This window comes from Monodon monoceros, unplaced genomic scaffold, assembly GCF_005190385.1.
Source record: "Monodon monoceros isolate NGI ecotype Baffin Bay Population unplaced genomic scaffold, NGI_Narwhal_1 Super_Scaffold_1, whole genome shotgun sequence".
NCBI lineage: Eukaryota > Metazoa > Chordata > Mammalia > Artiodactyla > Monodontidae > Monodon > Monodon monoceros.
In genome coordinates, this window is record NW_021703765.1 from 82,848,427 (window position 1) to 82,874,172 (window position 25,746).

A 25,746-nucleotide genomic window follows, 5' to 3' on the forward strand; every position below is an offset into this window, starting at 1 on the left:
CTAGGAGCCATTCGACACTGAGAGTCAGCTTAGCTCTCTGACGCCAGCCAACCTTGCAAGCCGTTATCCTGTTCCAAGGATAACAGTCTCGGGCCCCCTATGATAACTTTTCTCTGCACACCATGTATTCAGAGCCCACCTTGAAGGAGACCCCTCCCCTATGCCATAGCATTCAATTTAATCCTCACACACGTATAGACTAGGAGATGTTACTGTTTCCATTTTACTGACAAGGCACAAGGGAGTCAAGCACTGTGAGCAAATCACACAGTCAGCCCGAGGCAGAGATGGGATTCAAAGGAGGGGGTCTCACTCTTGATGAGACCCCCCTCTTCATGCCCCACCAACAAGCCTGATGGAAGAGTCAGGGTAAATGCCTCCCATTGCCTTTCAGTTGGCCCTTGTGGCAAAGCCCTCCCTTCCTTTGACTTCTCCCAAAATGAAAATACAAGGTGTCTTGCCAGCTATGTGATTATGGGTCGTTTCCCATAGGTACACCCCTGCAGGGGTTAATCGTATGTAAACCGAGGGGCCACCTGTTTCATGGCGTTCTTCTGAGTATTGAAAGCCAGTGTGTGATAAGGAGGGTTCTCTTTCTTTGGCAGTACTGGAGGGTAGACAAAGGCCAGGAATCTGCAAAGTACCCGCCTCTGCATAGGAGGCAGATGGGAAAAGGCAGGAGAAGGGCAGGCTAAGGTTCCCGCGCTGGGGCTACTCCACCCTCTCACCCAGCATCCAGGATCCAGACACCTTCGTCCAAAAGACAAAGTTCCATCCAAGTCTTTCTAACTGAGCTGCTGCTCCCCCAAGACTCCTCTCCTTCCAGACCCGGTCTCATGACCGATCGAATGTAATCAGACCCAGATCAATCCAGCCTTGTTCGTATTCTTCCTCACCTACTTTGGTTTTCAGTAATCTATGTTCTTATGTTCTTCTCACGTAGCGTTGATTCTCATGGCATGTGTTATATTGTACACTTGAGATGTTAATTTTACTTCCTTAGAATTTTAAAAGGCAGAAATCAGGCCGTTCCCATTTTTGTCTTCTCATTTTCTCACGCGTTGCTTAAGAACTTAAATTACTCTATTTTGCAATTACCACAGAAATAAATGGAATGTGGCAGATAAAGTTTAGGTTATGTCAAGTTTTTATGGCCCATAAAAAGCGCAAGCCATCTAAGAAAACCTTTCCAGGTAATTATAAGAATGTGAGAACAACTGTGAGGCATTTGAGATGGAGTCCCGGTAATCCCGTTAAAGCAGTTGTAAATGCATTCATTTACGATTAAGTGTACACCATCCCCGGCGCTGCCTAGAGCTGAGGAAGCCAAATCCAACTGTGAAAACCCTTTAGAGAAGAAAAGCATTGCTTGAGAAGCAAGAGTTTGAAGAAATCAGTGAATTTTTAAATAAATACATGTTGATAATTTAAATCTAAATGAGTTCTGGGGAGAGATGGTGGTGGGATGGCCCCTTCCAGCCAGTAATCCTGAGATTAGAGGGTCTGTCAGTCTGGATTACATTGCACGTATTTAATATTAGTATTTCCTTCCCAGTGTACTGGAGCACAATTTAGTCAAACTCTCTAGGCAAAACTAGGAAGATCATGGAATAATATTTTCAGGTATTAAAATACACAATGCACATCTCCCAAAATGGATGTATTTTGTATTCCACTCTTCCTAGCACAAAAATTGCCAAAACCTCTATGTATAAATATGGGGTTAATTTGCTTATGTATGAGATCTACAGATGATCCATCATGGAGGCAATAAGCTCATTTCCCTGTTCTACAGGAAATGAGTCCAGGGACTTATAATTTGTCCAACCTTTTCCCCAAGTTAGAAATAACACGGCCAAATAAACTGCATTTTCTAAGACATTAAACGAGGCTACCTTTATGAATGATTCGTGGCTTACCAGTGGATTGGCAGAGAGAGAGAAGAAGAAGAAGGAGAAGTAGAAGGGGAAACGGAAGGAGAAGGGGAAGGGGGGGGAGGGATTTTGCCTTCTTTGGCCTAAAAGATAGTCATATTGTTTACATCCATTCTGTGCTTCAAATTAGAGTATTCATTCATTTTATTTTTAGATTCAGTTGATTTTGTAGGTAGTGCATATTGCAGAACACAAGTCATCAGCTCAGAGGAAACAAATTTAATTCATTCTCTCCTAGCGCTACTTCTAATACACAGGACAGCCCGTGCAGCCGGGGGCCTGGGAAGCAGGTGTGAGATATCAGGGCAGTCCTGCTCCGTCCCATAGTTCATTTCAGTGCTTTCGTTGGTTTTCAAATATATCTTTTTCTCCTTGTATCGAGGGGCCTAGTTCGATGGCTTTGCCCTGCATTGCTTGGTCGAGTACAGTACCCGATATTGACATTTCCTCGAGTCAGAGAGAAGGAGCCGGGCTTATTCCACACGTGCTGTGGTGTCTGTGCTACTTACTCATGGCACAAAATGTTTACCGTGATGATGCCAGTTTCCGGGTCTGCTGACCATCTCCTGTACCTGATCACCACGGGCTTGAGCCTCTGACAGACAGGGAATGGGGTCCTCAGAGCCACCTGAGTCGTGTTCCTGCAGGAGCCCTTCCTTGTCCGCACAGCGGTCCCAGCCAGCCGCCTGCCCAGAATCAGACACATAAACATTAAACACAACTCCAAGTGGAAGACTTCCCACCACCTCCGGGAGGCATGCTCCGAAGATCCCGAGAAGGCTCCCGTGGAAAGTCTAGACTGCCACACCCAGAGGCCTCCGCAGCCCCTCGTACGATACTTGGAGAAATACCCAGATGTTGCCTTTAACACCTTTTCTCTTGAGGAGAAAGTACCAGGCAGTCTGTGTGCTTTTTTCCCATCATTGAATAGAATCTCAGTAGAATGTCAAGAACAGGAAAATTTGTAACAGAACAAAGCAAGAAGCCAACAGTGTGTCTTCAGGCACATGTCATTTTCAGCAGGTTCAAAGGTCACAAGCCTAACCCCGGTACCAGGGGCTCCTTAAACGTCTGTGCCATAAATGATACCAGGGATGCCCTCTTTTTATAGTTAAATATGTCCTATGATTAGAAAATATGAATTCCCATTGTCAAAAACTTTTGTCTCTCAATATCGTATGATATCGCTTATATGTGGAATCTATAAAAAGGTACAAATGAACTTCTCTACAAAACAGAGTTACAGATGCAGAAAACAAACTTGTGGTTACTGGGGGGTGAGGGAAGAGAGGGGTAAATTGGGAGATTGGGATTAACATTTGCACACTGCTATATATAAAATTGATAACTAATAAGGACCTACTGTATAGTACGGGGAACTCTACTCAATACTCTGTAATGACTATATGGGAAAAGCATCTAAAAGAGTGGATATAGGTATATGTATAACAGAGTCACTTTGTTGTACAGCAGAAACTAACTCAGAGGGTAGGAGTGGGAGTTTGAGTTTAGCAGACGCCAACTATTATAAATAGAATGGATAAGCAACAAGGTCCTACTGTAGAGCACAGAGAACTATGTTCAATATCCTGAGATAAACCATCATGGAAAAGAATATGAAAAAGAATATATACATATGTATGTATAACTGAGTCACTTTCCTGTACAGCAGTAATTAACACAACATTGTAATTCAACTGTACTTCAATAAAAAGTAAATGAACAAACAAATAGAAAGAGCTAGGCCTTTGAAACCACCTCCAGCCGGGTTCAGATTCTGTCCCCCACTACTGAGCGACCCCGTGACTTTGGATGAAGGACAGTGATAGCTCCATAAGCAGAATTTCTTGGCATTTGACACGTAGTACCTGTTATACTTGCTATTAATTGTGCTTATGTACTAATAAAATATACAGTGAAATCTTTTTTAAAAATCTATGAATTTGAGTCAAAAGTAGTGAAATGAAGTGAAGGGAAAATACATACTTTATAGATTTTGTCTGGGTTTGGTTAAAACCTGGCAAACCCAAAGATGTTCTCCTGGGGTTCAACCACATCGTGTTGCGGTTTCTTGGAGAAAGCAATCTCATTTTTATTTTTTACATGATAAGCTAAGAGAGAACCAATCTACATATTTAAATAACATGACAGTGACATTCCTAAATGATAATTTACTGAAAATTAGCTGGAAATATTGAAAATCATTATTTTCCACTAGTCATCTGAAGCTGAATTCTTTTCTATCTATATGCAAATGTTGGGTTCCTTTGTCTACTTTTTTTTTTTTTACAATACTATAATATTGCCTATTTCATAAAGTTAAAATTAATAAAGTTCTGCTATGGATCGTGAGACTTTTTGATAGCAGGTTTGAAAGATTCATACCTGAATGTAAATGTTGCTATCATATGCTACTTTTGCTAGCATGAAGCTATAATTTCCATTTTGATATTTAAATATAATGAATTATTTTAATATCTTCCCATCACTACAAGGATTTATTGATTCTTTTTTTTTTTTTTTTTTGTGGTATGCGGGTCTCTCACTGTTGTGGCCTCTCCCGTTGCGGAGCACAGGCTCCGGACGCGCAGGCCCAGCGGCCATGGCTCACGGGCCCAGCCACTCCGCGGCATGTGGGATCTTCCCGGACTGGGGCATGAACCCACGTCCCCTGCATCGGCAGGCGGACTCCCAACCACTGCGCCACCAGGGAAGCCCGGATTTATTGATTCTTTAAAAAAAATCAGACTTACGTTTTAAATTGAACATCACCTTCTTAGAAGTAAAGCCAAGCAGTCAGACCTCCGAGTTTATCTCTAATTATCTGAAACCTGCTCTCCGTGCCAGGATCCTTGGAGATTTCTCTTTGTTCCTTGTTATTTCCCTGGGTTTTATGTGACTGTCTAATTTTTAACTGTAATTTAAGTCCTCTTTGGGAGAGCAGCATATAATTAAAATTGGTCCTAATTGTGTGTTTTTATTTCACTGCTACTTAATAAGAAATTATAAAACAATTTGGCACACACTGGGGGGTCTGAGCCCAGAGAGAGGTTGCAGTTGGGGGAAGCTTTCTGTCTTTTTAAACCACAAGATGCAGACTAAAGTCCAGGTGGTTCCAGCATGTTTACAGGGCTCAGCGCTATGGAAATGCACCAGAGGACACAGGGCTGTCAGCTTTTGCCTGGGTCCCTCATCAGCATCTAGATTCAGAAAAGGACTGGAAAATTGGAGACTTCATGTGACTCCAGTGTATGACCAGATCCAGTTACTGCAGCCAAAATTTCTGCTGACCCTCTAGCTGTGCAACCCAGGTGGCTTTTAAGATGTTATGTACACCGTGCATGTTTGTTTATTTCTTTATTCCATTCATTGCCTCCTTTTCAGCCCCATTCCTCGTTAACCAGGATCCTTCCTATAAGATTATTAATGAGAGGAGAATCCCATCAGCGTAAACAATATCACAGCTTGCGTGTGTAATGGCTTGCCTGAAAAAATCTTTGTATCTGCGTTGCATTCATTATAGCCCTCATTTTAATATAGTGTAATGAAGACAGGAAAAGTGCCTCACAGCAAAGCCAAAATAAATAAATAAGAGTGGGGAGGGAGAGAGAGAAGGTGGGAGGGGGAGAAAAAGTAACAGATGGAAGATATATTGTGTCTGTGATCATCAACCTGTCAGAGTTTGCAGAGACTTCTATGGGTATAACTTGTGGAAGCTTTTGTACAGAAGTAATGACACAGGCTAGCATTCTGTTACAATACCTTTCTATGTCAATAATTTTAACTCTTTACTTATGATACCATAGCTGTTAATGAGGTTCTGGTAATTGTGAGGGAATCCATCTAGCCAAAAAAAAAAAAAAAAAAAGGAAGTTCAAGTTTTTCACTGTGATTACTGCCACTGCCCCAATTTTCAAGGGTTCGCTACAGTCCAGGATTGTGGCTGGGACATACACAAGCAATTCAGGTGAAGAAAAGGTGGTAAGCATTTCCTGAATGTTTTCCAAATTAGTTCCTAAAAAATTGTGACAGCAAATAGAGACAAGGACAGGATGCTACAGAACATAGAGAAGGGATATCAAGGCCTGGGGAACACAATTCAGCCCATAACAAAAAGGTTCAGTTATTGTATGCCTCTTCTCACCTCCAAAAATGTATTCAGGGTTCTGCTCCCTGTTGGATCCATGCCCTGCCAAGTCTCACTTATATTCTCAAGTCACTTGGCCTAATGTTTCTACGCAACATCTGTATCCCTGGCCAGGACTTTGGCATAAATCCCTATGTCCTCTACCTAGGTAGCTTGTCTAAATGTAGGGGAAAATGTATACTGCTTCTTAATTTAATCTGGTTTCCCCAAGGCTACTCTGGAAGTGCCAAAGAAGGAAGACACAGTGCCCCTCACTTTTCCTTCTCCAGCCTTGGTTTTCTCTCACCGGGCCCCAGCCCACCCAGCACTCACGGGGGAAGTGGCACCATTGTGAGTGTTCATTGGAGAGAGAAACTTTTCTGTTGGGAGTGACATAGGAAAAGACCTGTGGCCAACAGAACACAGGGACATAGCCGCTTCATTATGGACATTATATTCCTTCTTTCTTTTTATTAAAGTATAGTTGATTTATTTTTTAATTTAATTTAATTTTATTTTTGGCCACACTACGTGGCATATGGGAGCTTAGTTCCCCAACCGGGGATCGAACCCACGCCTTCTGCATTGGAAAGGCAGAGTCTTAACCACTGGACCACCAGGGAAGTCCCTGAAATATAGCTGATTTACAATGTTGTGTTATATTCTTTCTTTTGAGAAACACTTAGGCAAATAACTAGCAAGTATTAATTCCTAATTAAGTAATAATTAATAATTAAGCTCTAGATTAATCAGTCCAGTCTTTGGAGTCAAAGAGCCTCTGAATTCTGACTCCTGGCTTTCATGATCGTGTTGGAACCAACACTGAAAAATTCTGACATCTAATTGCTGAGTACAGGAGTCAAAAGCCTCCAACAGAGACTCACCTGTTATAAACCAAAAGGAGGCAGAAAACTCAGGGAAGTGTGGAATCAAGAAAATCAGTGGAAGAGAGGGTTTCAAGAAGGAGCAGGTAGATTGGAACAAATGCTTTGAAATACACCTACTAGAGTTAGGAAAACGACAGGTATGGAGTACGATGAAGAGATATTTTGAGTGAGCGATGAAGGAATAGGGGAGTCAGGTGGCAAGAGCTCAAAAACCATTTGCTGAGTCAGAAATATGTAGACAGATTGTTTCATCACGCCAAGAAGTGTTATGCTGAAGAGCAAGTGAGAGAAAGTGATGGAGGCGGATACGGAGTCGAAGAAAGTCTGCTTTGCTTGTAGTTGATTTCAACAGAGAAGACTACACACGTTAGTAAGGACATGGGAAGAATCGAGCTGAGAGGTTGATTATGAGAAAGAAGAATGACCATGTAAGGCCCTAGAGAGGATGTCTGGAATGGGCACCAGCCAACAGGCGAAGGAACTGACTCTAGAAAGGAAGACAGTCCCTTCTTTTTTTTTTTTTTTTTTTTGTGGTACGCGGGCCTCTCACTGTTGTGGCCTCTCCCGTTGCGGAGCACAGGCTCCGGACGCGCAGGCTCAGCGGCCATGGCTCACGGGCCCAGCCGCTCTGCAACATGTGGGATCTTCCCGGACCGGGGCACGAACCCGTGTCCCCTGCATTGGCAGGCAGACTCTCAACCACTGGGCCACCAGGGAAGCCCTGGGAGAACATTTTGAAGTGCTTAATTACCTCTGTGAAATAAGAGACACATTCCTCTGCTGAATATAAGATGGTACGTGAGGATAGAAGGGAATAGAGGGGGACGTGGAAATGTATTTTCAGCATGAGAGGGAGAAGAAGATGTGGCGGGCTCTTTGCACCTCGTGGAGGACGTTGATTTCAAATGATGAAGATGTGCCCTCTTGCGTGACTTTACCCAGTGGAGTTTGGCCACTTAGATCCAGGCAGAGAAATTAGATCATAATTTTTATTCAAGGTTGTAAACAGCAGGGCCAGGGAATCTGGAGTGTTGTCAAGAATGTTTTACACGTACATACGTAAGGCGCAGACTTAAGCATTGTTACTGGGCAGATAGGAAGCTGGTCCACATGACAAGCTTCAGGCTGAGATGTTTTTATGTTTTGTGTTTTGTATTTTAAAATGAGAAAATTTCTTTCTTTTTTTAATAGGGGCCCATGGCATCTTTAGGAGACTGTTATAGTACAAAGCAGGATGTCTCTTAAGACTGAGATTATAGGGGTTCTCCTGACAGCGTATTTAAAATGATACTGGCCCTACTTCACCCAGCCATGGGAATGAAGACTCAGCAAGGGTCACTCAACCATCCCTCTTAGTTATGTAAATATCTACTTGCTTAAAATCCTCATATAACAAATGTCTAAGTCGCTTCATTCATCATCCATTTATTTCATCAAAAGGTTGGGCTTCTACTCGAATCAGTAAATGGGGTTATGAAAGGACAGAGTGTATTCCCTCATAAAGCTTCTATTCTAATGGCTGAGCAAAAATGGCATCACTCTCTTGGTTTACAAAATTAATTCTGGAAAGTAAAGGGCTCCGTTTTCATAAGGAATCCAGGACCTCCTGGTCAGGTAGAAGTGAATACCCTAATTCCTCTACTCTGAGGGGTACATTTACCCAAAATAAAATCAACTCATGGAAAATGCAAGTCTCAGCCAGTGACCCGGCTCAGCTAAATGTCATACAGATCCATTCAGAGAGTTGTTTTCAAAATAACACACAGCTGGGCTTCCCTGGTGGCGCAGTGGTTGGGAGTCCGCCTGCCAATGCAGGGGACACGGGTTCGTGCCCCGGTCCGGGTGGATCCCATATGCCGCGGAGCTGCTGGGCCCGTGGGCCATGGCCGCTGAGCCTGCGCGTCCGGAGCCTGTGCTCCGCAACGGGAGAGGGCACAGCAGTGAGAGGCCCGCGTACCGAAAACAAAACAAAACAAAACACACAGCTGATTCTGGGAGTATTCATCAGAGATAGTATAACCTAGCAGGACCCTATGAGGCTTTCCCAGAATAGACCGCCCCCCCTTCATGTCCTCCACCTGCCTTTTGTCTGTAGAAAAACTTTAGTCAAAGAAGAAATTTAATCAGAGAAGTGAGAACATGCAGAAAGGAAAATTGTCAAGCAAGACAAAAGAATAATACTTTAGCTATTAAACAAGGTCAAGGACCTTTAGTTCCTCCTCAAGGGCTATAGGTAATATTCTGAGCCATGTCCTTCGAGCTGTTCTGCAGATACTTGAAAGCCCCACCAGGTGGGAGAAGTTACCTGTATGCTGATCACAAGCATGTAGACGTCAGACGCGTTGGAACCAGAAGGTTGATGATGCCGACTTCCGATTACCTCACCACCAACCAATCAGAAGACTGTTCACAAGCTGACCACGCCCTCCTCTTTGAACCATTGCTATAAAACTCCTCACTACCCACTCCAGGGGCGTTTTGAGGGCATTAGCCAGCTGTGGCCCCCCTTTGCCTGGCAAAACCATAGAAGCTACTCTTTTCTGCTTCACCCAAAACTCTGTCTCTGCGTTTCTATTATGCACCCGTGAACAGAGGCCAAGTTTCAACAACAATGGTGATCTAGAGAAGAATGGCTAAAACTGCACATGAACTAAAAAGACCGGTACCGTGGCACGCAACCGTGGCCTGAACCTTGGTATCTGAGCAGCCGCGAATTAGTTTGCAGAGCCTCACAGAACCTCTCTTCAACACTGCCCCCTGTGGCCCTGTGGAGTAATGACAGCAGTTCCTTTTCTGCTTGATACTTACAAGAAGACGATTGTTTCTGAACTATAAAAGCAACCACGGATACTGAAGGCTTCAGTATGGGAGGAAATCAAGACGGGAATTGTTATCTTTACTAATGAAGCTTGTATTTCTGGAGGAATTACTTGGTGCTGGTAGTGGTGAGGTATGGCAACTTATGTTTCTCATCTTTATGAGAAGAGTCAGACTGCTTGCTTCTTTCATGCTAACAATGTCCAAACTTTATTCAGAAACCAACTGAGGGACTTCCCTGGTGGCGCAGTGGCTAAGAATCCGCCTGCTAATGCAGAGGACACGGGTTCGAGCCCTGGTCCGGGAAGATCCCACATGTTGCGGAGCAACTAAGCCCGTGCACCACAACTACTGAGCCCGCGTGCCACAACTATTGAAGCCAGCGCGTCTAGAGCCCGTGCTCCCCAAGAGAAGTCACTGCAATGAGAAGCCCACGCACCTCAACAAAGAGAAGCCCCCGCTCGCCGCAACTAGAGAAAGCCCGCGTGCAGCCACGAAGACCCAGCGCAGCCAAAAATAAAGAAAAAAGCATCATGCACTTCTAGTTGATATCTTATCTCAAATGTAATTAAATGATTAATTTTGAAATTCATTGTTTCATATCTGGCTTTTTACTTGATAGTAGATTTCACCAAGGGGGCAGGAATCAAGTGTTTTGCTCATCCCCTGACACATAATGGAGGGCCTGATAAAATTGTTGATACTCAAAAATACCTGCCAAATAAAAGTTGGATGAGCCAAAGAAATGTTATTTCACACTTCTATTAAACATTGGACATTGTTACCAAATTCCAGGGCAGGCAACATTTCAACTCAAAGGCAACGGGCACCTTCCAGGTGAACAAGCTACGGAAAGTACATCCTGGAATTGAAATTATTCCTCCAAACTTTTGATGTATAAGAAGCCGGTGCCCAGTTCAGACTTCAGCAATTGCTCGTGTTTGATTGATTGTGTGTCTTGAGAGGTGAAAGTTACAAACTGGCTCTAAAGGAGAAACTCATCAAGGAGGTATTGATTTTCTCTAAGTGTCCCAGGGGCAAAGCTGGTCCCTAAGACAGGCAGCAGGAGGCTGCCATCTCCTCTAAAGCATTCAGAAAACCAGCATCATTAGTGCCATTGTTTTCCACTGGAAACACTGGTGGTGTTTTCCACTGAAATCTTATGACTATTTGCACTGAATTGGCCATCTTTCCAATCATGGATTGAGTATCCCAAACCACATTGGCTCTTCCAAGTATATCGTTTGTCCCAAGACTGTTTGCACAGAATGAATAGATTTGCAAGAGCTGAAGCCCTCAAACTTGGATTGCAGAGGGAGAGTTATATCCACTTGATCATAGGCTGGGGCTTGTTTGGCTACAGTTTCCAAAAGAGAGTTCCCACTCAGTGCAGATAGGACCTCTTAGGGAGAGGGAAGGGAAAATTGCTTGTAATTTAGCACTGCATGGGTTATAAACGTGGCTATTTATATATATTCATGTAATCTTGAAAGATTTATTTTCCCTATTTTCCAAAGGACAAAATTGAGACTTACAGGAGTTGTACTGTGTACATTCACCTGGATAGCAGGTGACAGGTGGAGCTGGTATTTGAACTCAGAACCACTGAACTCTCAAGTTCCAATCCTTTCCATAAAGAATGACAATGACACTTCAGTTCATATAACAAATCCAAAAGCATGGTTCACTGCCCAGAGATGTACTGAGATTTTTCTGAAGGGGCATCTGGAGTTAGAAGGAAAAGTATCAAGATTGACTAATAATGAGGCCCAGCTTAATAAGAACGACTTATTTGTTATTCCAGTGCCACAGCATAATTAGTTTCCAAATGTGTTTTCTCTCATGTTTGTTCTGTTATTCTAGATTCAGGCTTTTTTTTTTTTTTTTACATTGACTAATTTTAGTAGATTTTTAAAAAATCACTCAGTCATTATAAAATCTAATTATATTACAAAGAATAACCTCATTCTTTTCTGGAAGTAATCATGTGCTTATATTAAGGCAGTCAAAGCATCTTATTGGCATGGCCCCAGAAGGCCAGGGGTGGCCTTTGACCCCATGAGATGAGGAAGCAAAGCAATCTATTTTATTTTATTTATTTAGTTATTGGCTAGTTGTTTTTTTTTTTTTTTTGCGGTACGTGGGCCTCTCACTGCTGTGGCCCCTCCCATTGTGGAGCACAGGCTCCGGACACGCAGGCTCAGCGGCCATGGCTCACGGGCCCAGCCACTCCGCGGCATGTGGGATCCTTCCGGACCGGGGCACAAACCCGCCTCCCCTGCATTGGCAGGCGGACTCTCAACCACTGCGCCACCAGGGAAGCCCTATTGGCTAGTTTTGGGAAGGAAGACATGCTTTTAACAGGACTTGAGCGGAAAAGCAGAGCCCTTCCTTGTTGCATCTTGCTGCCGTGTGAAGCTTGACAATTACATCAACATGGACGAGAGAAGAGCCAGGAGGAGAAGATGAGTCCTGGTGCCATTGTTTGAGCCACCAATCCCTGCCCTGTTTAAATGCAATGCTCCTCACAGGCAGTTACACCAATAAACTCCCTTTTGTACCATTGCTATTTTGAATTAGATGTTCTGTACTGCTCAAATAGTCAGGCAAGTAGCCTGAAGAATTTGCAGCACGGGGGCGCCCTTGTCTTACTCAGGATGCCGACCACCTTGGGTTTGTCTTAAAAGGTAGAATAAATGTTGTATTTAGCCATTTTCATCCATCCATCCATCCATCCATCCATCCATTCACTAAATATTTACTGAGTGTGCCTTTGTTGGCTTTGCCCTTCTCACGTGAGGCTTCATACTGTCTGAGTTCCATCTCTGTCTGAACCCCTCACCTCAACTGGCTCCCCTTCTGGCATTTCAAATTTCCATAAACAAAAACACCATGCCCATGCCCAGGTCTGAAATCCAGTCTGTCAAGGATCCCCTCCACGGGGACACATTTGCTGGTGCTGTCACTGTCACTATTCTGTGCATGTAGGATGTGCTGTCAGAGATACTCCCTTTCTGGGCTACAAGAATCATGCTGACCTCCTTCTGGGTGTGCCCATGTTGACCCTGATAGTAATCCCACCTCTGTCTCACGGATGCAGTATCTCTTCTGTGATATTCACTCCCAGGGATCCTTCTCCATTAGCACCGCTGATGTGCAGATCAGACACTTCTTATTTTTATCAGCACAAATAATGTGCGGGGTTTACTGATGCCCACGCTCTGTGATGTTCAATCACTAGTCAAGTGCTTTGATCCTGGATGTTCCAATCAGGTATCCGAACACAGTGTAACCACCCAAGCAGACTTCTTCAACAGCTTAGATCCTCAGCCCCTAATTAGTGAAGATTATGAAAATTCCCCCCAACCATGAATTTTTTTTGCAAGAGTCAGTACATTAGGCAACAGGTGGGGGCACCCAACAGTCTCTTTCCTTTGACTGTTAAACTATTTTGGGGGGAGGTTTTACCATATATCTTGAAGTCACTTTGACCTACAAGTAGCTACAAAACAAACGGCCAAAACAGAGAGCATTCCGTTATTTGTCCATCTGAATGGGTTGGAATTTATGTTATGGTTGATTTCTTTGATCTACATGTTGCTAAACCACTCAATCAAATGATTTCCTCTTTCCTTGCAGGGGATTGGTGGAATCAACCTTCTTCATGTTAGCATGTGATGTAGAGAGAACTGCCAGTGGCACTCAGGGGGACTAGTGGCTCTCAATCTTTCCCAAGCCTAGCTTCCACCCAAGTAAGCAGTGCTCCCCAAACGAGTCCCACATCACCATGCCCACCACAGCAGCCATGGCTGACAGCCGTTCCCAGATGTACCCTCTCCTCCCGCACATTCCTCACCTCTTCATTCAACCTTCCACAAGTACATAGTTTTTGGATCGTCCACTGTATTGCGAGCGCTTTCCTTGGTGCTGAAGATACATTAGTAGAAAAAAATAGAGGAAACATGCTCAGAGATCTTACATTTCATAAAAGGGTAAACAACAAAATATAAACCTCAGAAGTAATTAAGTTGTGTTAAATTCTGAAAAGTCATAAGTACAGTGGGGAATAAAAAGGGAACAGACAGTGGCGATCCGGGTTGCTAGTGATGGGAGTGGGTGACAATTTGAAACAGGAGGTGACAAGAGTCTTTAAGAATATATTTGAGGGCTTCCCTGGTGGCGCAGTGCTTGAGAATCTGCCTGCCGATGCAGGGGGCACGGGTTCGTGCCCCAGTCCAGGAGGATCCCACGTGCCGCGGAGCAGCTGGGCCCGTGGGCCATGGCCGCTGGGCCTGCGCGTCCGGAGCCTGTGCTCCGCAACAGGAGAGGCCACAGCAGTGAGAGGCCCGCGTACTGCAGGAAAAAAAAAAAAAAAAAAAAGAATATATTTGAGGGCTTCCCTGGTGGCGCAGTGGTTGAGAATCTGCCTGCTAATGCAGGGAACACGGGTTCGAGCCCTGATCTGGGAGGATTCCACATGCCGCGGAGCAACTAGGCCCGTGAGCCACAACTAATGAGCCTGCGCGTCTGGAGCCTGTGCGCCACAACAAGAGAGGCCGTGACAGTGAGAGGGCCGCGACAGTGAGAGGGCCGCGCACCGTGATGAAGAGTGGACCCCGCTTGCCACAACTAGAGAAAGCCCTCGCACAGAAACGAAGACCCAACACAGCAAAAAATAAATAAATTAATAAACTCCTACCCCCAACATCTTCAAAAAAAAAAAAAAGAATATATTTGAGCAAAAACCTGAAGAAAAGGAGAGATTTAGCCATGTGAATATCTGTGTCTCAAAGTACCACCATTGAAACGGTGACAGTAATACCCTTCACCTCATAGGCTTGTGGTGAAGGTGAGAATGACTCATGCACATGAAATGTTTAGAAAAATACCTGGCTCATGGGAAAGGTCAGTAAGTATTAGTACTTAATTATCTGTAACATCATATGCAGGGGTGGGGTGAGGTTTACAGCATTCATGTTATATATCCACACATATGCGGAATCTACAAATGGTGGCTGTTATCAGTATTGTACTAGCTGTTACAGTTCATGAGCAGAAAATCCCTGCATTTCAGTGCTTGATGTCTAGCTGGATAGAATGTTTCATTCCCCCCCTCTGGCTAAGAGAGGTCACCGCATGGGATGCAGGTATCAGCTCCATCAGGAAATTAATGAGAAATGCAGCCTCTCAGGTCCCAACGCAAACCTACCAAATCAGAATCTACATGTTATTAACATTCCCAGGAAAGGCACAGGCATGCTAAATATTGAGCTGTTCTTTTATGAGTAGCGAGGACGGTGGTAGTAAATTGGGATGGGCTGGCCATCTTCTGAGCTGTCTCAGGCATGTGAATGGGACAGAGGCTGCTTCCATGTCTGTAGCCTGTATCCGTGTCTGCTCTTTGTATCCCCGATCCATGAAGGGGACTCTAAGCTCTCAGATGGATCACAATCACCTGAAGAAAGTTGGTAAATGATGACAGTGAAGGGTGGATGCATCTTTTTTTTTTTAAACATCTTTATTGGGGTATAATTGCTTTACAATGGTGTGTTAGTTTCTGCTTTATAACAAAGTGAATCAGTTATACATATACATATGTTCCCATATCTCTTCCCTCTTGCGTCTCCCTCCCTCCCACCCTCCCTATCCCACCCCTCCAGGTGGTCACAAAGCACCGAGCTGATCTCCCTGTGCTATGCGGCTGCTAGGGTGGAAGCATCTTAAATGAGGAATCATCCCAAGTCCACGCATGAGAGGAAACTGGCTTGAAGTCAAGATCACTTTGCTTTTTACATGTGGAGATGCAGCCGCTCAGAAAAAGGCCACGAAAACGCACAGCAAATCGCTGTAATACACTTCGTCTTACAAAACCCATTCTCTCTTTAAAATTTCGCATTTCTCACTGTTTCCCTATAAATCCTCCAGGCTCAAAGAAAGAGTTGTTCACCAGGAATCAAGAGCCCTGAATGTTTTAAACTCCTGTGACTTGTGTTGTTTTATCTATCCCTCAGTTTGCTAATTATCAATCCAATGAATAGCATACTTGAAAAAATCGTGGCAATAGCTTCTTGGAGTTGTCCCCAAGGTTGCTACTCAAGAAACACCAAAATAAAAAAAATAAACAAAAATTTGAGCCGCTGGTATTATATTTAATGTTCAACCCAGAATGAATCAAAGAAATTTGGGTTAGTTTACAACAATCTGTTTATTTTTATAATTTAGTTTTTTTATTGAAGTATGGTTGATTTACAATGTCATACCAACCTCTGCGGTACAGCAAAGTGACTCAGTTATACACACGTAGACATTCTTTTTTTTCATGTTCTTTTCCATTATGGTTTATCACAGGATATTGAATAGAGTTCCATGTGCTGTATAGTAGGACCGTATCATTTATCCATCCTATATATAATAGTTTACCTCTGCTAATCCCAAACTCCCAGTCCTACCCTCCCCTACCTTCCACCCCCTTGGCAACCACAAGTCTGTTCTCTATGTCTGTGAGTCTGTTTCTGTTTTGTAGATAGGTTCATCTGTGCCATATTTTAAATTCCACATATGAGTGATGTCATATGATACTTGTCTTTCTCTGTCAGACTTACTTCACTTAGTATGATAATCGCTAGGTGCATCCATGTTGCTGCAAATGGCATTATTTCATTCTTTTTTATTGCTGCGTAGTATTTCATTGTGTATATGTACCACAACTTCTTTATCCATTCATCTGTCGATGGACATTTAGGTTGTTTCCATGTCTTGGCTATTGTGAATAGTGCTGCAATGAACATAGGGGTGCATGTATCTTTTTGAATTATAGTTTTGTCCAGGTATAGGCCCAGGAGCGGAATTGCTGGATCATATGGTAGTTCTATTTTTAGTTTTCTGAGGAAACTCAATACTGTTTTCCATAGTAGCTGCACCAACTTACATTCCCACCAACAGTGTAGGAGGGTTCCCTTTTCTCCACACCCTCTCCAGCATTTGTTATTTGTAGACTTTTTAATGATGCCCATTCTGACAGGTGTGAGGTGGTACTTCATTGTAGGTTTTTTTTTTTTTTTTTTTTTTTATTTATTTTTGGCTGTGTTGGGTCTTTGTTTCTGTGCGTGGGCTTTCTCTAGTTGCGGTGAGCGGGGACCACTCTTCATCGTGGTGCGCGGGCCTCTCACTCTTGTGGCCTCTCTTGGTGCAGAGCACAAGCTCCAGACACGCAGGCTCAGTAGTTGTGGCTCACAGGCCTAGTTGCTCCGCGGCATGTGGGATCTTCCCAGACCAGGGCTCGAGCCCATGTCCCCTGCACTGGCAGGCAGATTCTCAACCACTGTGCCACCAGGGAAGCCCCATTGTAGTTTTGATTTGCATTTCTCTAGTAATTAGCAAGGTACAACAATCTGTTGACTACCTGCTTACACTGTCTCTGATCACCCTTTGAATGGAGTGTATGTATTCCTCATTTTGTTAAGAGCTACTCTACTTGCCAGCAAGCAAGATCCATCTTTCTCCAAAAGCAACATCTTTACCCCATGTCTAGTGAACCAAGATAGCATGTTGAAAACCCAGCAGGGAAGGAGACAGGAATAGTGGGTTTACAGACTATGGTAACATCGTTACCTCTAGTGGCAAAAAATGGAAACACAAACATCACAGAAAAGATTGGAGACAGATTCCCATCCTAGCATGATTTTCTATATAAGTAACACCCCGTTACCCACCCAACGAATCAGAACTAGAATTTGGGTTATTTCCTTACGAGATTTAAATTTAAATTTCTCACTACCACAAGCCAAGGCTCCAAGAGGAATGGAATTTCTAGGATGTTCTTGAAGCTAGGTTTCAAGCTAGTTTCTATTACAATTCTTTTTTTCTCCCCTGCAACTGGTTAGTGTGTGAATAATAGCCAAAAAATTATTGGCTTTTACTGCATGCCTAAGAATGACCTTGGGTTTCCTTCAACTCGATTTTTTACTGTATGTCTTGCACTGATTTATACAGAAATATTGGCTTGTCAACATTTCCTCCAGCAAACCTGTGTGGGAATTCAGTCCAACGTATGTTTTCGTTTTGCTTAATTTCTTTGCTTGCCAACAGAGCCATTCATTTTTATCCCATCCAATTTTATATTGTGACTTGCTTTTCAGGCACCCATATTTTCTGAATCACAGTGCTGCCGTTTGCTTTTATAATACCACAAATAAAATATAAGAATCCATTTACCAGCAATATTTTGTGGCATTTCTTCCCCTGATTTGTACCCATATCCACTTAAGCCAACATATTTCTTTTATTTATGTAATTTTACACCTTTTTTAAATCAGAGCTAATGGACCGTTATTTTATATTCCCATCAGTTCCCTGCTACATTCCAATATAGATTATGATGTATTTACATGGGCAGAAGAATATGTTTTCTCTACAAAATTCTTTAATAGCTCTTTCAGCGAATTCACCGTAAAGATCACTCAGATCCTCCTACAAATATTTCACATTAAATCAGAATGTTTTACACTGTGGTATGCTTTAAATGTTGGAAAATAAAGTACTTGCGACTTCTTCTTAAAGGGGCCCTCAGTGAGTGACACGGAACCAGGGTTTGCTGGACACAGATGCCTCTTTGCATGAAATATTTTATTTAATTTCCCAAACCCTGAGGTTATGTTGGTACCTATGAGTGTGGACCTCAGAAGAAAGACCAGAACCCGGGGGCTGGTGCTGCCTCCAGAGGGTGCAAGACGGAACCCCTCTGGGGCTGAGACCCAGACTTCTGAGGAGGTGGCCCTGCCCAGGGTGGGTTGGTGTCTCCTAAGCCTGTGATGAGGCTGGTTCTAGGAGTGTGAAAAGAAGCAGAAGTTACCAAAAAACAGTTTTGTTTGATGTAGAAAGTTCTAGCAAGTAAAATCTGACCCAGAGATGAGCAAGCAAATAGGAGGCAACAGAACCTGAGACAGGCTGGGACCTGGGACCCTTTACTGGAGGGCTTGCACCTGGAAGAACTGCCTCTGCAAGCAACAGATACAAAGAAACTGTAAGGGGCTAAAAGTAACCGCACACAGGCGCAGTTGGGGCAAATTATGAACAACAAGATACAAAAAGGCCAAAACCCAGCTGCCACTTCTGAGGTGCCTGGAACAAAAGCAGGATACTGCGCATGCCCCCTGCACACAGCATCACCAAGGGGGTGCACAGGCCACCTAAGCTGCCCCTCCAGCCCGACTCCTGGACCCACCCTTCTTCTCAGGGAGTGAGCGCTCCAAGGGAGCCTGCTACTTGTTTTCACTCCCTCACGCTGCAGCAGGATTCCAATAAAGCCTTGCCTGAATTTCTCTTCCGGCCTCTTATCAATTTCTAGTTATTAAAGAGTCCAAGGACCCTGGTCGGTAACAAAGCCATCGGCGTGTCATGCAGTAAGGGTGGGACACAACTTCTGGAAACACCCGGGCACCGAGCTGCCTGGTGAATGTGAAGTCAGAAGCCTCCTGCCTGGGATGGATTCAGCTCCAGCCCCCGCCACCTGTGTGACCCTGGACGAATGACTGGACATATTTAAGCATCTGTTTCCTTGCCTGTAAAATGGCTCTAAGGGGAGCATATACTTGTAGCATTTGCATAAAGAATGCGTCAACTCACTCCTTATGCTCAGAAGAGCATCTAACTTATGTGCTCCAAAATACTATTGCCATTGCAAGCTAGGCCATTTTAATTTAATATTTCTGAATCCCGGTTTCTTCAGTGGTAAAATGGATAATATGCAGAGCTTTACAAGAATAATTCACCCAACAAATGGTCACGAGTTACACAATATGCCGGGCATGGCTCCAGGAGCTGGGGAAGCTTGAGTCGTCAGGGTCCGTGGAGCTTTCATTGAGGGCTGGACGGGTGGCCCTGGGGACAGATAAGCAAGTAAACAAATGAACGACAAAATGAAGCAAGGAAGGCCCATAACAAGTGCTCAGTAAATCGTAGTTACAACTGGATGGGGCATAGGATGGACTGAATCTTTATCCAGAGAGAGAGAGAGAGAGAAACAGAGGGTGTGAGGATACGTTAGAAGGAAGATAAACGTGGGCATCACAGTCAGAAAGGGGTTTTGTTATTTTCCCCGTGGTATTTTGGACTGGGAACTGCATTAGTTCTACAACTTGGAGAGAGTAATATTCAGTGCTGGAAGGTTAGAGATGATAGGGAAGCAGGAAGTGCAGATTGTAAGCCTGCAGAGAAGAGGGAAAGGCAGGGGGGAAAGCTGGGTACATTTTTAGGGCTATTTTTACGGCTTTGTTGTTCATATGATCTTATAGGAGGAGGGAAAGGTGAACAGCCTGAGGCATCAGCCAGGTATAACGCACTCCTGGATGAATTCAGAAGGTGAGAAACGTGTGTGTGTGTGTGTGTGTGTGTGTGTGTGTGTGTGTGTGTGTGTGTTTGGGCTGGAGAGAGAGAGAGTGATAGAGAGAGAGAGAGAGAGAGAGAGAGAGGAGTGGCAGAAGCAGATACAGAAGACAGCCCTGCTGTTTTAGGGGCACCAGACAGCCCACATGTGTTTTATAACTGCATCTGCTTCTGAGGTCACATCTAGGCTAGCCAAATGGAAGGAATCTTGGGAAATTATCAGCAAGAGTTTTCTTTCTTTCTTTCTTTCTTTTTTTTAAACAAAGACAAGCAAACAGTAAAAGCCACAAGCCTCGCTCCCCAGACCTATTAGAACTGGCATTTAACTATGACCCCTCGGGCCTGTGTCCTGTGTCCCAGGCTGCCTTCTCCCACCGCCGCCAAGTGGAATCAACGTGGGGACCCAGTGAGCTGCCTTCACCCCAGCCTGGGTCCAGATTTCCAAAGGTGATCTCCTGGGGGACCCGCTCCACGCTGAATGCATTGCTCAGCCCACCCCCAGCTCCTCCGAGGCCTGGCACCTCCGTGTGTCCGAGTCTGGGGACACAAAAGGATTTTCAGTTGCTCATTTTCTCTCTCTTTGATTCTCATCCACTCACAGGATTTTAAGTTTACTTTTCTTTTGAAAAGCTTTCTAGGCTCAGGGTGCCCTCGGTTGCAGAAAGATGGTGACACAGGGCACAGTCAGCTTGGCTTCCTTTCCGAGGCTGGACTGGGCCTCCCGGGAGAGAGAAGGGCGGCCTGAGCCCTGTCCTAGAAGAGGAGACAAAGGAGGCTGTCCCAGTGCTGGGCCAGGGGCGCGGGGAAGGGGTGGCAGCAGGGGTCTCTGCGCTGGTGTATTGTCAGGAGGCGGGTCGCTCTACCTCCCACTCACCCCCAGACCGACAGGAACAGGAAGCACCTGATCGGGCGGCACCTGAGGCAACCGCGAGGGGAGAAGCTCGGGGCGCTGGTGAAAATCTGGGGGAAAGAGGAGGGGATGAGGGGCGGTGGGAAGTTGGGCTGAAAATGCTACTGCGGGAACAATTCTGCAGGAGAGGGGGCTCTTCCCCCCTGAATAGTTAACTGAAGCACATTGCGTTAAAACTCCGTGAGTAAATAAGGGTCACTAGTGAACAGTTAACCTTTCTTCCAATACAGTTAACGGTGTATTTCTATACGTATGTTTTGAGTCTTTACACACGCGCACCTAAAATACAAGTAAATGTCCATCTATATAAGCATAGATCCCTTGTTCCCTTGTTTTGTATTCTTAGTGGGCCGAAGATGGTTACGCATCAGATGAATGGGATTTTTAATTCCTGAAATCGCGAGCTCCCAAGACAGCAGAGCAATTTACAAGTGGGAGGCGCCCACCGCCTGCCCCAAGGGACGGCCGGCAGGTGGGGAATGGATCCACATCACAGTAGCAAGTACCCGGCGCAGAATTCCGGCGCCGCAGGGACGAAGGACCGAGTCTGCGAACTCGCAGTTTCCTCGCGGGTGGAGCCGGTTTGCGCGGACGAGCTGTGCGGGTCACCGGTGAGAGCCGCCCCGGCACGTCCATCTGCCTCCGGCGGTGCCACTTCCCCAGCGCACAAGGCACCCTGCATCCCCGCCCGCGCGCTTCTCCCCCTGCTTCCCGCTCACCTCCAGCCCAGCATCCGCGCGGGAGGGGCCCCGCCCCTGGGCCGGGGATAGTCCTGGAGGCCCCGGGCGGGGACAGAAACGGGGGTGGGACCGGGGGTCGGCAGCAGTAGAAAAGTTGCTGGTGGCGGAGCGCGGACAGCGGCGAGGGCACCGAGGGACCGGGGCGCAGACATCCGAGACGCTGCCGGGCTTGGGGCTCAGCCGCGGGGCCCTCCACTCGCGCGGGTCAGCGGCGGGATGCGAATGGCGGGACCTCAGGATGCGCCCCGAGGGTGCGCCCCGGGGCTGTGCCGGCCGCTGAGCTGGATGCTGGCGCGCCGGGAAAGGCAAAAGGCAGGAGCGCGGCTGTCTCTCCCCTCCACCACCCCCCCGCCCCCAGCGCTGGGCAATTTCCTCCAGGCTTCCAGGGGCACCGGAGAGAACCTGAACTTGAGTTCAGTCTCCGGGCTCTGGCAAGGGCGTTGGTCCCATTTGGAGTCCCTCGGCGGGGTGCCCAATCCCTGGAATAGCGGACTCCATTGGGCTCTGCGTACCCGGTCTGCCCTACCTGAGACCACCTGCAGACCGGTTCCTGATCCATAGGTGTACAAGGCAGCGAAGGAAGGGGTGCTGAACACGGTTTGCCCCGCACCCCAATACTCTGAGGGACTGTGGGACTCGGAATGGGGAGCTGAGTTTTTTGCACTCTTTCCCCAAATCCCGGGGCCCCATCCGTCTCTCACCTCAATTATGTCAAACTGGGACTGGGAATCCAAGGGGTGAGCCGGTCTCTGAACCCATCTTTCCCCAGCCTCCTGGTCCCGAGAGCCGGCCTAGACCCTCGGAGATGACTCGCGCTCCCAGCGCAGCTCGTGGGGAGCCCCCCTCTTGGCCGAGGTGTGGGATCATCCCCGCGGGTAACTCCCCGGGTCCAAGGCGGTTGGGAGGGTGCTCGTCGGGACTGTGGGGCTCAGTGGCGCTGGTGAATGGGAGCAGTGGGTGCATCTCCAGATCAGAGGCGAGCTTATTACCTTTGCTGTTTTTATGATGCACACGTGGCACCGGGGTGGAGCCGAGCAGACCCAGATCAGTAGGGAAGGAGGCGGCTTCCACGCCCAGGAGCAGCCGACCACGTGTGCCCTCCGCGCCCCGCTCAGGCTCGGGTGAGCGCGGGGCTGGGGAGGAGAGAGGCTCGCCTCCATCCGGATTGAGGCTGCGCTCACAGTGGGTCTTCAGGGGTCCCGGGACGCCTGGACGCGGGCATGAGGTGAGAAAAACACTTCCCTCACCACCGGGCGAAAGGTCTGCAGGTTCCTGGCTCTGATCTTGGTGGGACCTGTAGGTTAAACTCATTCGCAGTGGGGCGCAAGTTCTGCTTTCAGTGCCCAGGGTTCTACCCCAGCCCAGAGAGAAAGATACACACTACTATATATAAAAAAGATAACCAACAAGGACCTACTGTATAGCACAGGGAATTATATTCAGTATCTTGTAGTAACCTATAATGGAAAAGAATCTGAAAAAAATCTATCTGTCTCTCTCTATATGACTGAATCACTTTGCTGTACACCTGAAACTAACACAACATTGTAAATCAACTATACTTCAATACAAATAAGTAAACAAATAAATTAAAAAAAAAACTTATGACAATAGCGAAGAAAGACTGAAATCAATACTGAACACACCAAGGGCAAGTGGGGATTTATAGCCGAAGGAAAGGCTGAGGGGGATCAGTGGGTGGGAAATCGGAAGTCAAGGGAAGGGGGCTTCTTGCTCAACTGTCTTAAGATTCTTGCTAAAGATAAGCCAAAGGCCTAGATGTCAAAGATGGAGGAAGAGGAATGTGATCAGAAAATGACTGAATGTTTGTCTCTCCCACCACCTAAAAAGAGTCATATGTTGAAATCCTAACCCCCAATGTGATGGTGTAGGAGGTGGCTTTGGTGGGAGGTCATTAGGTCATGGGGGTGGAGTCCTTGTGAATGGGATTAGTGCCCTTATAAAAAGAGACCCTCAAAAGCCCCCTCACCTCTTTCCTCCATGTGAGAACACAGTGAGGAGATGGCCATCTGTGACCCAGAAAGCAGACCCTCACTAGGTGCCAAGTCTGCCAGAGCCTTGATCTTGGATCTTGGACTTTCCAGCCCCAGAACTGTGAGAGACATATTTCTGTTGTTTAAGTCCCCCAGTCTACTGTATCTTCATTATGGCAACCCTAACAGACTAAGACAGAAATCAAGGGTGTGAAGATCCTTGACGAACTGATTTAGCAGCCTCAGGACATGGAAGGCCAACGTTCAGAACTTGTAGAGAAGAAGACTCCTTTACAAAGTAGTCTGGCTGAAGTTTGATCAAGGAGGGAGTCTTTGTCAGTGTTAAAATGGAAAAGCCAGAAGTCAGGCCCCATCAGAAACCCCTTCTCTTGTTCCCCTAACCTCATGGTTTTGAATTCTTAAGAACCCATGTATTTTCAGCTCGTTTGGACACAGAAGTTCTGTTGTGGTATAGGAGAGTGTCCCGGCCATAAAGCTGGGAGAACAATTAGAAAACCAGTAAGGGATGATTTAACATAAATGAGAGTATTACAAGTTGTTGGCTTGACATGCCTCCATTAAGCATTATTAGTCAGAAATTGCACCGCATATGGTGCCACAATCTATTTTACTGAGAAAAAACCATATATATAGACTCTCTAGCTATGCCAGTGTAATGAAAAGCATCCTTCTAGTGAATTTTAAAGCATCCAATTTACTCAGGCTGTACTTTGCAGTTCCCTACACTTACTAATCAGGCTGTCAAGTATAATAGCCATTTGGCGCTAGAAGTATTTAATCTTGTGTGAATAGGCTTATCGGAATGTCTTAGGAAAACAATATATGACTTCCTGGCAAAGAAATGGCTGCAATTAGGTGGTAATTATGCCATGTCTTGTTACTATAGTTTTAAAAATTTACCAGGCTAATTCTGTGGTAGAGGAATTCAGAAGTTACCACCGAGGGTTCAGAGTATGATTACGCCGGGGATGGGAGAGCTCTTGGAAGGCATTTGTTCAAGGCCCATGGGGCTCTTAACTGTAGAGTTTAGTTCTGAAATCTCTGAGTCCATCTGTGCTGAGAAAGTATTGGCTTTGACACCTGACTCTATGGATGCTGAACTGTACAGCTGACGTGGTACCCAAAGTCCTGGGAAGAGCTGATGCTCCTGTTGGCCTTACAGGGCCCTGGTATGTATGACCTGCACCCTCTAGCTATTTGGGGACTGGATTCCTTGTGTTCTGCATGAGCAAAGGTACATATATTTAGGGTGGAATGAGGTCATTTAGCGTCTTGGGTTATGAGTTCTGTTTTCTCTCCATTTATTAAGGGGACACCAGTTATAACAATCCTTTTGAATAGGGGCAGAATGTCTACAGCACCTGATCTCCTGACACAGAACAGTTGACCCTTTCCAGAGGACCAGGATGGTGGGCTTAGGAATTGACAGCAGCAGTGGCCTGGCCTGGACCCCCACGGGATAGGAGGCAGGTGAAATGTCTGATGCTTGAACCAACTGTTATGCATTTTTCATCAGATAACATTCGTGGACATGCATCCTTACTTTGAAAAGCATGTGTCACCACAATAATTCTCTCTTTCTTTTATTATTAAAAGAAACATGAAATCTTTTATAGTTCCTATTTCCCAAGTAGGTGATGCAAGTTGTCTAAACGAGAAAAATACATTCCAGTAGCGTTCCATTTACCACTTACGCCATGAGTGTTCTTTGGAAACCATACAGCTCTTCAGTTTAAATCCTTTTTCATTTGTAGATACTATACAACTGGCTCCTGTAGAGAACCTATTGTTTATGACCTTCATCTTAATGTACATCAAGACGAAGGTCTACAATGACTGAAGATGGTTTCATTGAAAGGTATTCGGGACACAGGGCAGACACAGCAGTTTTGTAAGTCAAGAAACCAGCCCCCTTGGCGATCAGCTTTGCTCTG